At 38.8% G+C, this 13,120-nt stretch overlaps 1 non-coding gene across 1 annotated transcript; it reads right to left on the bottom strand.

Moving 5' to 3' along the window:
- Window positions 1–596: 596 nt before the first annotated feature.
- LOC113888319 lies at window positions 597–703 on the bottom strand. The gene has a single exon (XR_003509945.1). It is a non-coding gene; the product is annotated as a U6 spliceosomal RNA (small nuclear RNA).
- Window positions 704–13,120: the final 12,417 nt, after the last annotated feature.

The raw sequence follows: 13,120 nt of genomic DNA, 5'->3' as shown, positions 1-13,120 counted from the left end.
TCTGTGTTGTCTGTTGTGATCTCTCCATTTTCGTTTCTAATTTTGTTGATTTGATTTTTCTCCCTTTGTTTCTTGATGAGTCTGGCTAATGGTTTGTCAATTTTATTTATCCTTTCAAAGAACCAGCTTTTGGTTTTGTTGATTTTTGCTATGGTCTCTTTTGTTTCTTTTGCATTTATTTCTGCTCTAATTTTTAAGATTTCTTTCCTTCTACTAACCCTGGGGTTCTTCATTTCTTCCTTTTCTAGTTGCTTTAGGTGTAGAGTTAGGTTATTTATTTGACTTTTTTCTTTTTTCTTGAGGTGTGCCTGTATTGCTATGAACTTTCCCCTTAGAACTGCTTTTACCGTGTCCCACAGGTTTTGGGTTGTTGTGTTTTCATTTTCATTCGTTTCTATGCAAATTTTGATTTCTTTTTTGATTTCTTCTTTGATTTGTTGGTTATTCAGCAGCGTGTTGTTCAGCCTCCATATGTTGGAATTTTTAATAGTTTTTCTCCTGTAATTGAGATCTAATCTTACTGCATTGTGGTCAGAAAAAATGCTTGGAATGATTTCTATTTTTTTGAATTTACCAAGGCTAGCTTTATGGCCCAGAAAAATATGGAACGCTTCACGAATTTGCGTGTCATCCTTGCGCAGGGGCCATGCTAATCTTCTCTGTATCATTCCAATTTTAGTATATGTGCTGCCGAAGCGAGCACCATAATTTGCATTTTAACTGAGGCTTTTTAGAGAACTATGCTTCATCCTGTTCAAGTCACCCCCTGGACAAAATCTTCAAAGGCTCCCCACTGTCAGTCAAATTAATTTCAAACACTGCAACCCTGAGGTATAAAGCCCCCACAATATGATCATAATCTAACTTTTCTCTCCCATAAATCTACCCTGTATGTCCAGCAAAGTGGACTACTCTCTTTGCTCCATATAGTCACACTTCAAATATTAACCTCTCCTCTCCATAAATGTTCCCCTAATCCTTTCTGACTGCCACACCTTTAGCATTTAAACCATTATCAGCTAATCTAAACATACTAGCTGTTGGAAGAATTAGGGAAGGAATTGAAACAAGCAGCAAAATTAGAAGTGCCCACAGAATTATGAAGAAGGAAGGATTCTAGAGATAAGCTTTGCCAACTTCATACTTTTGCCAAGTATTATGCCTGGAAGTGGATGTCCAGTAAGTTACCAATTAGGGAGCTTTGTCCTAGATTCAGCCTTGCTGAAAAAGTGGGCCTATGGGTATCAGAAATTTACAAATATCAATATCCTCAGAGAGAAGAAAATTAAGGAAGTGACATACACAAGGTCATATAGTTAGTGAAGTGGCAATCCAGAAATTGTCTCATACTTCACTACTCTAGAAAATCCTAATAGGAAAAAAATGTACACTGTAAAGATGTGCCTTTACACAGGGAAGGAAATCATCTACAAGACAGAAAAGCAATGGGCTGACTGGGAGAAGTTATTTGCAAATGATATATTAGATAAGGGGTTAATATCTAAAATATATAAATATGTCATACAGCTCAGTATCAAAAACACCAAACAATCCAATTTAAAAAAGGACAGGGGACCTAATAAGCAGTTTTTCCAAAGAACACATGCAGATGGCCAACAGCCACAGGAAGAGATGCTCAACATTGCCAACCAACAGGGAAATGAAATCAAAACCACATGGGATATCCCCTCACACCACTCAGAATCAGTTCAGTTCAGTTCAGTTCAGTCACTCAATCATGTCTGACTCTTTGCGACCCCATGAATCCCAGCACGCCAGGCCTCCCTGTCCATCACCAACTCACGGAGTTCACTGAGACTCATGTCCATCGAGTCAGTGATGCCATCCAGCCATCTCATCCTCTGTCGTCCCCTTCTCCTCCTGCCCCCAATCCCTCCCAGCATCAGAGTCTTTTCCAATGAGTCAACTCTTCGCATGAGGTGGCCAAAGTACTGGAGTTTCAGCTTTACCATCATTCCTTGCAAAGAAATCCCAGGGCTGATCTCCTTCAGAATGGACTGGTTGGATCTCCTTACAGTCCAAGGGGCTCTCAAGAGTCTTCTCCAACACCACAGTTCAAAAGCATCAATACTTCAGCACTCAGCCTTCTTCACAGTCCAACTCTCACATCCATACATGACCACAGGAAAAACCATAGCCTTGACTAGATGAACCTTTGTTAGCAAAGTAATGTCTCTGCTTTTGAATATGCTATCTAGGTTGGTCAAAACTTTCCTTCCAAGGAGTAAGCGTCATTTAATTTCATAGCTGCAGTCACCATCTGCAGTGATTTTGGAGCCCAGAAAAATAAAGTCTCACATTGTTTCCACTGTTTCCCCATCTATTTCCCATGAAGTGATGGGACCGGATGCCATGATCTTCGTTTTCTGAATGTTGAGCTTTAAGCCAACTTTTTCACTCTCCACTTTCACTTTCATCAAGAGGCTTTTGAGTTCCTCTTCACTTTCTGCCATAAGGGTGGTGTCATCTGCATATCTGAGGTTATTGAGATTTCTCTCGGCAATCTTGATTCCATCTTTTGTGTCTTCCAGTCCAGCGTTTCTCATGATGTACTCTGCATATAAGTTAAATAAACAGGGTGACAATATACAGCCTTGACAAACTCCTTTTCCTATTTGGAACCAGTGTGTTGTTCCATGTCCAGTTCTAACTGTTGCTTCCTGACCTGCATACAAATTTCTCAAGAGGCAGATCAGGTAGTCTGGTATTCCCATCTCCTGAAGAATTTTCCACAGTTTATTGTGATCCACACAGTCAAAGGCTTTGGTATAGTCAGTAAAGAAGAAATAGATGTTTTTCTGGAACTCTCTTACTTTTTCTATGATCCAGCGGATGTTGGCAATTTGATCTCTGTTTCCTCTGCCTTTTCTAAAACCAGCTTGAACATCTGGAATTTCATGGTTCACATATTGCTGAAGCCTGGCTTGGAGAATTTTAAGCATTACTTTACTAGCGTGTGAGATGAGTTCAACTGTGCAGTAGTTTGAGCATTCTTTGGCATTGCCTTTCTTTGGGATTGGAATGAAAACTGACCTTTTCCAATCCTGTGGCCACTGCTGAGTTTTCCAAATTTGCTGGCATATTGAGTGCAGCACTTTCACAGCATCATCTTTCAGGATTTGGAATAGCTCAACTGGAATTCCATCACCTCCACTAGCTTTGTTCGTAGAGATGCTTTCTAAGGCCCATTTGACTTCACATTCCAGGATGTCTGGCTCTAGGTCAGTGATCACACCATCGTGATTATCTGGGTCGCGAAGATCTTTTTCGTACAGTTCTTCTGTGTATTCTTGCCATCTCTTCTTAATATCTTCTGCTTCTGTTAGGTCCATACCATTTCTGTCCTTTATCGAGCTCATCTTTGCATGAAATGTTCCTCTGGTATCTCTGATTTTCTTGAAGAGATCCTTAGTCTTCCCCATTCTGTTGTTTTCCTCTATTTCTTTGCACTGATTACTGAAGAAGGCTTTCTTATCTCTTCTTGCTATTCTTTGGAACTCTGCATTCAGATGCTTATATCTTTCCTTTTCTCCTTTGCTTTTTGCTTCTCTTCTTTTCACAGCTATTTGTAAGGCCTCCCCAGACAGCCATTTTGCTTTTTTGCATTTCTTTTCCATGGGGATGGTCTTGATCCCTGTCTCCTGTACAATGTCATGAACCTCTGTCCATAGTTCATCATGCACTCTATCTATCAGATCTAGGCCCTTAAATCTATTTCTCACTTCCACTGTATAATCATAAGGGATTTGATTTAGGTCATACCTGAATGGTCTAGTGGTCTTCCCTACTTTCTTCAATTTAAGTCTGAATTTGGCAATAAGGAGTTCATGGTCTGAGCCACAGTCAGCTCCTGGTCTTGTTTTTGCTGACTGTACAGAGCTTCTCCATCTTTGGCTGCAAAGAATATAATAAATCTGATTTTGGTGTTGACCATCTGGTGATGTCCATGTATAGTCTTCTCTTGTGTTGTTGGAAGAGGGTGTTTGTTATGACCAGTGCGTTTTCTTGGCAAAACTCTCCTAGTCTTTGCCCTGCTTCATTCCGTATTCCAAGGCCAAATTTGCCTGTTACTCCAGGTGTTTCTTGACTTCCTATTTTTGCATTACAGTCCCCTATAATGAAAAGGACATCTTTTTTGGGTGTTAGTTCTAAAAGGCCTTGTAGGTCTTCATAGTACCGTTCAACTTCAGCTTCTTCAGCATTACTGGTTGGAGCATAGACTTGGATTACTGTGATATTGAATGATTTGCTTTGTAAACGAACAGAGATCATTCTGTCGTTTTTGAGATTGCATCCAAGTACTGCATTTCGGACTCTTTTGTTGACCATGATGCCCACTCCATTTCTTCTGAGGGATTCCTGCCCACAGTAGTAGATATAATGGTCATGTGAGTTAAATTCACCCATTCCAGTCCATTTCAGTTTGCTGATTTCTAGAATGTAGACATTCACTCTTGACATCTCTTGTTTGACCACTTCCAATTTGCCTTGATTCATGGGCCTGACATTCCCGCTTCCTATGCAATATTTCTCTTTACAGCATCAGACCTTGCTTCTATCACCAGTCACATCCACAGCTGGGTATTGTTTTTGCTTTGGCTCCATCCCTTCATTCTTTCTGGAGTTATTTCTCCACTGATCTCCAGTAGCATATTGAACATCTACTGACCTGGGGAGTTTCTCTTTCAGTATCCTATCATTTTGCCTTCTCATACTGTTCATGAGATTCTCAAGGCAAGAATACTGAAGTGGTTTGCCATTCCCTTCTCCAGTGGACCACATTCTGTCTAATCTCTCCACCATGACCCGCCCATCTTGGGTTGCCCCATGGGCGTGGCTTAGTTTCACTGAGTTAGACAAGGCTGTGGTCCTAGTGTGATTAGATTGACTAGTTTTCTGTGAGTATGGTTTCAGTGTGTTTGCCCTCTGATGCCCTCTTGCAACACCTACCATCTTACTTGGGTTTCTCTTACCTTGGGCTTGGGGTATCTCTTCACGGCTGCTCCAGTGAAGCACACCCATTGCTCCTTACCTTGGACGAGGGGTATCTCCTCACCACCACCCTTCCTGACCTTCAGTGTGGGATAGCTCCTCTAGGCCCTCCTGCGCCCGTGCAGCCACGGCTCTGGGTAACTCCTCTTGTCGCCACATATCAGAATATCCATTATTGAAAAGCCTACAAATAAATGTTAGAAGGCAAGTATAGTCTTTCGATTTGCAAATTTAATTATTCCATTATTTCAGAGAATTTTTCTTCTGTTATATCTTCTAATATGTTTTCTGTTTTATTGTACAATAAACAGAAGTTATTCTGTTTCAGCATTATTCTTAGTAGATTATCTTTGATCTTATCTCTATTATCTTGAAAGTAGTTTAATTTTTCTTTATCCTTTTCACTAACTGATTACTGCATAATTTTTCTTCATTGTTATCACTTTGATTTTTTAGCAATTCTACTGAGTTTCTTGCTCTTTATGTTAGTTTTTAAATTATGTTTTTGCATCTCAATTTGTTTTCTTAACTCTGTACAGATACTTGCTCAAGTGCCTGCTCTCAATTCTTTTGTGTTTAATCCTAGGAATGAAATTGCTTGGTCATATGTCAACCAAGAATGTTGTGCCCAGGAAAACTATCCTTCAAAAATGAAGTAGAAATTAAAGCATTATCAGATAAACAAAGGCGAAAAAAATTTGTTGTTAGTAGACCTCCATTACAAGAAATCCTAAAAGGAGTCCTTCAAGCTAAAGGGAAATGAAGCTATAATATATGGTAACTTAAAGTCATATGAAAAAATAAGGATCTCCAGTAAACGTAGCTGCATAAGCAAAAATAAAAGCTAACATCATTGTATTTTTGGTTTGTAACTTCTCTTTTGTTTCTTATGTGATTTATAAAGACAAATGCATAAAAAGATAATTATGAATCTATGATAATGAGCACAAAATATATAAAGATTTAATTTGTGACAACAACAACATAGAGGGATGAATTTGGATAGGAGCAGAGTTAAGGTATGGTTCTTGAAACTAATTTGGTGTCAATTCAAATTAAATTATTATAAATCTAGGATGTTGACTATAATCTACACAGCATAACTAAAATGTGCAGAAAATAAAGCAAAGAGGAAATCAAAATGCTACACTAAAAATTTAATCAAAGACAAAAAAAAATATTGGAAGAATAAAGGAACAAAAAAGATACAAGATATATATTTTAATAGCAAAATGACAGAATTAAGTCCTTCATTATCAGTAATTTTTTTTATTTTAATTGGAGGCTAATTACAATATTGTATTGCTTTTGTAATACATCAACATGAATCCACCACAGGTGTACATTATCAGTAAATTTTTTAAGTGTAAATAGATTAAACTTAGCAATTAAAAGACACAGACCAATATTGTATTGCTTTTGCCATATATCAAAATGAATCCACCACTGGTATACATGTGTTCCCCATCCTGAACATTGTAAAGTTAAAAAATAAAATTAAAAAAAAAAAAAAAAAGACACAGACCACAGAATTGGTAAAACCACGTTGCCACTATATACTGCTTACAAGTACTCACTTTAGACACAAAAATACAAATAAGTTGAAATTGAAAGAATGGAAAAAGATATTCCATGCAAACACTAACCAAAAGATAGCTGGAGTAACTATAATAATATAATAAAAACCTTACTTTTTTTTTTTTATTTTACATTGGCGTATAGTTGATTAACAATGTTGTGTTAACGTCAGATGTACATCAAAGTGATTCAGTTATACTTAAATATGTATCTGTTCTTTTTCAAATTCTTTTCTCATTTAGATTATTACAGAGTATTGAAGAGCTCTCTGTGCTATACATTAGAACATTTTTGTTATCCATTTTAAATATAACTGTGTGTACATGTCAATCCCAAACTCCTAATCTGTCCCTCCCCTAGCCTTTCTCCCTTGGTAGCCATAATTATTCTCCTAAATCTGTGAGTCTATTTCTGCTTTGTAAATAAGCTCCTTTGTACATATATATTTTTTAGATTTTGCATATAAATTGTATCAGGCTTACTTCACTTAGTATGATAATCTCCAGGTCCATCCATGTTACTGAAAATGGCATTATTTCATTCTTTTTAATGACTATTATTCCATTGTATATATGTACCACATCCATCTTTATCCATTTATCTGTCTACGGACATTTGGTTTGCATCCATGGCCTACTTATTGTAAACAGTGCTGCAATGAATATTGGGCTACATGCATCCTTTCAAACCATGTAGAAAAACTGACTTTAAATCTGAAAAGTTACAAGAGACTAAGAGGGGATTATATATTAGTAAAAAGTTCGGTTCAACATAGCTAGAAGATATAACAATTATAAACATTTATGCACTCAATAACATTCAAAATTAATGAAGTAAACACTGACCGACTAAAGGGAGAATTATACAGTTCTACAAGAAACTGGAGACTTCAATATCACACTTTCAGTAACGGACAGAATATTTAGACAGAAAATCAAAAAAGGAATATAGAACTTGAACAACTCTGTAATTCAACTAAACACAGTAGACATACACAGAACAGTTCACCCAAAAAGAAACTATGCATTCTTCTCAAATGCAGATTGAACGTTTTCCCTAGGCCACAGGTTAGGCTCCAAAGAAAGTCTTAATCAATTTAAAAATATTGAAATCATACAAAGTATTTTCTCCCTCAACAGTGGGTTGAAGCTAGAAATCAATAACAAAAGAAAAACAGAAATTCACAAATATATTAGATCAACAATGCATTCTTAAACAAGCACTGGGCTAAAGAGAAAATCCTAGAGAAGCTAGAAAATACTCTGAGATTGATGAAAGGAAAAATATAAATACAAAAATGTATGGGATGCAGCAAAACAAGTGCTCAGATGGATGTGTGTAACTATAAATACCTACATTAAGATCTCAAATCAACTGACTACATTTTAAACAACTTGAAGAGGAAAATTGTGAGGGGAGAAAAGGAATATATATTTTGAGAGGTATCATCAAAGCTATGGTTTTTCTAGTAGTCATGTACAGATGTGAGTCTTGGGCAATAAAGAAGGCTAAGTGTTAAAGAACTGATGCCTTCGAATTGTGGTGCTGGAGAAGACTCTTGAGAGTCCCTTGGACTGCAAGGAGATCAAACCAGTCAATCCTAAAGGAAATCAATCCTGAACATTCATGTGAAGGACTGATGTTGACGCTGAAGCTCCAAAACTTTGGCCACCTGATGCGAAGAGTTGACTCTTTGGAAAAGACCCTGATGGTGGGAAAGACTGAGGGCAGGAGGAGAAGGGGACGACAGAGGATGAGATGGTTGGATGGCATCACCAATTCAATGGACATGAGTTTGAGCAAACTCCAGGATATAGTGAAGGACAGGGAAGCCTGGTGTGCTGCAGTCCATGGGATTACAAAAGAGTAGGACACAACTGAACAACTAAAGAACAACTCTATTATCAGTACTATAAATACAATAATCTCATTTAATCCAGGAAAAAAAAAAAAAAAAAACTCCAAGGCATAGGTAATGTCATTACCATTTTACAGAGGCAGAAACTGAGATTCAAGAAAGCTAAATAATTTATTCAAGGTTTCCCAGTAATTTGTTGAGCTAAATCCAGATTTAGGTATGTCTGACTCAAAAGATTTTTCTTTAGCCCAGTGCCCATAAAGCATAAGAATGGGGACATATTGAAAGAAATACGAGAGACAATTGATAAGATGTTATGAGAAATTACATGAAGACACCAAGAGAGGGAAAAAATTCAAAGAAAACTCATCCATGGGTTTTTTTACTTGAGTGAGTAGATTATGCTGTCAACAACTGATATTGGGAGAAGCTGGTTTAGAGAAAGAAATTCATTCATTTAAGAACATATTGAGTTTGAGGTGCCAGAAAGGCATCCAAGTGGAGTATATTTAGTACTTAAAAGTGCATCTAACACTATTTGATCACCATAGTATGCCAAATGCTTTCCATATTTGCATTCATTTATGTAAAATGTCCAGTACTCTTGCCTAGAAAATCCCATGGATGGAGGAGCCTAGTAGGCTGCAGTCCATGGGGTCGCTACGAGTCAGCCGCGACTGAGCGACTTCACTTTCACTTTTCTCTTTTCATGCACTGGAGAAGGAAATGGCACCCCACTCCAGTATTCTTGCCTGGAGAATCCCAGGGACGGGGGAGCCTGGTGGGCTGCCATCTCTGGGGTCGCACAGAGTCGGACACGACTGAAGCGACTTAGCAGCAGCAGCAGCATGTAAGATGAGGGGACTTCCCTGGTTGCTGAGTGGTAAAGAATCTGCCTGCAGTGCAGGAGACATGGTTTCAGTACCTGGGTTGGGAAGATCCCCTAGAAAAGAAAATAGCAACCCATTCCACTATTTTTTGCCTGGGAAATCCCATGGACAGAAGAGCCTGGTAGGCTATAGTCCATGGGGTCACAACAAGTCAGACATGGCTGAGAGACACAACAATACCAATGTAAGGTGAGAGATTAAGATTTAGACTTCATCAGTCTGTTGAGAATGGAAAGGAAGGAACAGATACAAGAGATCTCACAAGGGAAGAATCTCTTAGACATAGTAAGTGCCTGGATTTGGAGAAGTACTCCAAAGTCCCAGGCCTAGATGCCTGGGTAAACAGTGTTGTCTTTGATACTGAATGAGAAATATAATACTTTGTATTTATATTTGTCTTTATAGATGTCAAAGTACCTTTCCCAATTTATTGGGAAATGACTTGGAACAGAAGATGTTAAATCTGACGTTTGATGGGTTTGAAGCAGCATCTAAATGTCTCTGTGGAAATGTCCAACAGACAGTTGTGATACAGATTTGGAGTTAGTGTAATAGCGTAGGGCTGCAGATATAGATTTAGGAGTCATCCACATAGATGTGAATGTTGAAGCCACGTTACTGGGCAAGATCTTAAAGGAAGGGAATGTAGATGGAATATCAGTTCAGTTGAGTCAGTCAGTCGTGTCTGACTTTTTGTGACCCCATGGACTCCAGCACGCCAGGCCTCCCTGTCCATCACCAACTCCCAGAGTTTACTCAAACTCATGTCCAATGAGTCAGTGATGCCATCCAACCATCTCATCCTCTGTTGCCCCCTTTTCCCTCCCACCTTAAATTTTTCCCAGCATCAGGGTCTTTTCCAATGAGTCAGTTCTTTGCATCAGGTGGCCAGAGTATTGGAGTTTCAGCTTCAACATCAGTCCTTCCAATGAATATTCAGGACTGGTTTCCTTTAGGATGCACTGGTTGGATCTCCTTGCAGTACAAGGGACTTCCAAGAGTCTTCTCCAACACCACAGTTCAAAATCATCAGTTCTTCTGCACTCAGCTTTTCTTATAGTCCAACTCTCACATCCATACATGACTACTGGAAAAACCATAACCTTCACTAGACAGATCTTTGTGGGCAAAGTAGTGTCACCGCTTTTAATATGCTGTATATGTTGGTCATAACTTTCCTTCCTAGGAGTAAGCGTCTTTCAATTTCATGGCTTCAGTCACCATCTGCAGTGATTTTGGAGCCCAAAAAAATAAAGTCTGACACTGTTTCCATTGTTTCCCCATCTATGAAGTGATGGGACAGGATGCCATCATCTTAGTTTTCTGAATGTTGAGCTTTAAGCCAACTTTTTCACTCTCTTCTTTAACTTTCACCAAGAGGCTCTTTAGTTCTTCCTCACTTTCTGCCATAAGGGTGGTGTCATCTGCATATCTGAGGTTATTGATATTTCTCCCAGCAGTCTTGACTCCAGCTTGTGCTTCTTCCAGCCCAGTGTTTCTCATGATGTACTCTGCACATAATTTAAATAAGCAGGGTGACAATATACAGCCTTGACGTACTCCTTTTCCTACTTGGAACCAGTCTGTTGTTCCACATCCAGTTATAACTGTTGCTTCTAACTGTTACTGACCTGCATACAGATTTCTCAAGAGGCAGGCCAGGTGGTCTGATATTCCCATCACTTGAAGAATTCTCCACAGTTTATTTTGATCCATGCAGTCAAAGGCTTTGGCATAGTCAATAAAACAGAAATAGATGTTTTTCTGGAAACCTCTTGCTTTTTTGATGATCCAGCAGATGTTGGCAATTTGATCTCTGGTTCCTGTGCCTTTTCTAAAACCAGCTTGAATGTCTGGAAGTTCACAGTTCATGTATTGTTGAAGCTGGGCTTGGAGAATTTTGGGCATTACTTTACTAGCATGTGAGATGAGTCCAATTGTGCGGTAGTTTGAACATTCTTTGGCATTGCCTTTCTTGGGACTGGAGTGAAAACTGACCTTTTCTAGTCCTGTGGTCACTACTGCACTTTCCAAATTTGCTGGCTTATTGAGTGCAGCACTTTCACAGCATCATGTTTTAGAGCATCTTTTCACAGCATCTCAACTGAAATTCCATCACCGCCACTAGCTTTGTTCATAGTGATGCTTCCTAAGGCCCACTTGACTTCACATTCCAGGATGTCTGGCTCCAGGTGAGTGATCACTCCATCATGATTATCTGGGTCATGAAGGAATTTTTTTGTACAGTTCTTCTGTGTATTCTTGTCACCTCTTCTTAATTATTGAGCCCATCTCTGCATGAAATGTTGCCTTGGTATCTCTTGTTTGTGCTGACTGTATAGAGTTTCTCCATCTTTGGCTGCAAAGAATATAATCAATCTGATTTCAGTGTTGACCATCTGGTGATGTCCGTGTGTGGAGTCTTCTCTTGTGTTGTTGGAAGAGGATGTTTGCTATTGCCAGTGCATTTTCTTGGCAAAATTCTATTAGCCTTTACACTGCTTCACTCTGTACTCCAATGCCAAATTTGTCTGTTACTCCAAGTGTTTCTTGAACTCCAACTTTTGCATTCCAGTTCCCTAAAATGAAAACAACATCTGTTTTGGGTGTTAGTTCTAGAATGTCTTGTAGGTGTTCATAGAATCATTGAACTTTAGCTTGTTCAGCGTTACTGGTCAGGGCATAGACTTCGATTACCATGATATTGAATGGTTTGCCTTGGAAACAAACAGAGATGATTCTGTTGTTTTTGAGACTGCATCCAAGTACTGCATTTTGGACTCTTTTGTTGACTATGATGGCTACTCCATTTCTTCTAAGCAATTTTTGCCCACAGTAGTCGATATAATGGTCATCTGAGTTAAATTCACCCATTCCAGTTCATTTTAGTTTGCTGATTCCTAAAATGTCAATATTCACTCTTGCCATATCCTGTTTGACCACTTCCAATTTGCCTTGATTCATGGACCTAACATTCCAGGTTCCTATGCAATATTGTTCTTTATAGCATCAGACCTTGCTGCATATTGGGGACCTATCGACCTGGAGAGTTCATCTTTCAGTGTCTTATCTTTTTGCCTTTTCATACTTTTCATGGTTCTTAAGGCAAGAATACTGAAGTGGTTTGTCATTCCCTTCTCCAGTGGACCACATTTTGTTGGAACTCTCGAACATGACCCATACATCTTGGGTGGCCCTACAAGGCATGGCTCATAGTTTCATTGAGTTAGACAAGGCTGTGGTCCATGAGATTAGATTGGTTAGATTGATTATCCAGCAGATGTTGGCAATTTGATCTCTGGTTCCTCTGCCTTTTCTAAAACCAGCTTGACCATCTGGAAGTTCACGGTTCATGTATTGCTGAAGCCTGGCTTGGAGAATTTTGAGCATTACTTTACTAGCATGTGAGATGAGTGCAATTGTGTGGTAGTTTGAGAATTCTTTGGCATTGCCTTTCTTTGGGATTGTAATGACAACTGGCATTTTCCAGTCCTGTGGCCACTGTTGAGTTTTGAAAATTTGCTGGCATATTGAGTGTGGAATACTCAATGAAGCAAGGCAAAGACTAATAGAGTTTTGCCAAGAAAATGCATTGGTCATAGCAAACACCTCTTCCAACAACACAAGAGAACACTCTATACATGGACATCACCAAATGGTCAACACCAAAATCAGATTGATTATATTCCTTGCAGCCAAAGATGGAGAAGCTCTATACAGTCAACAAAAACAAGACCAGGAGCTGACTGTGGCTCAGATCATGAACTCCTTATTGCTAAAT

The sequence above is a fragment of the Bos indicus x Bos taurus genome, chromosome X (assembly GCF_003369695.1).
Source record: "Bos indicus x Bos taurus breed Angus x Brahman F1 hybrid chromosome X, Bos_hybrid_MaternalHap_v2.0, whole genome shotgun sequence".
Classification (NCBI taxonomy): domain Eukaryota; kingdom Metazoa; phylum Chordata; class Mammalia; order Artiodactyla; family Bovidae; genus Bos; species Bos indicus x Bos taurus.
Note: the sequence above shows the minus strand (reverse complement) of the source record. Positions and strands in the feature narration are given on the sequence as shown.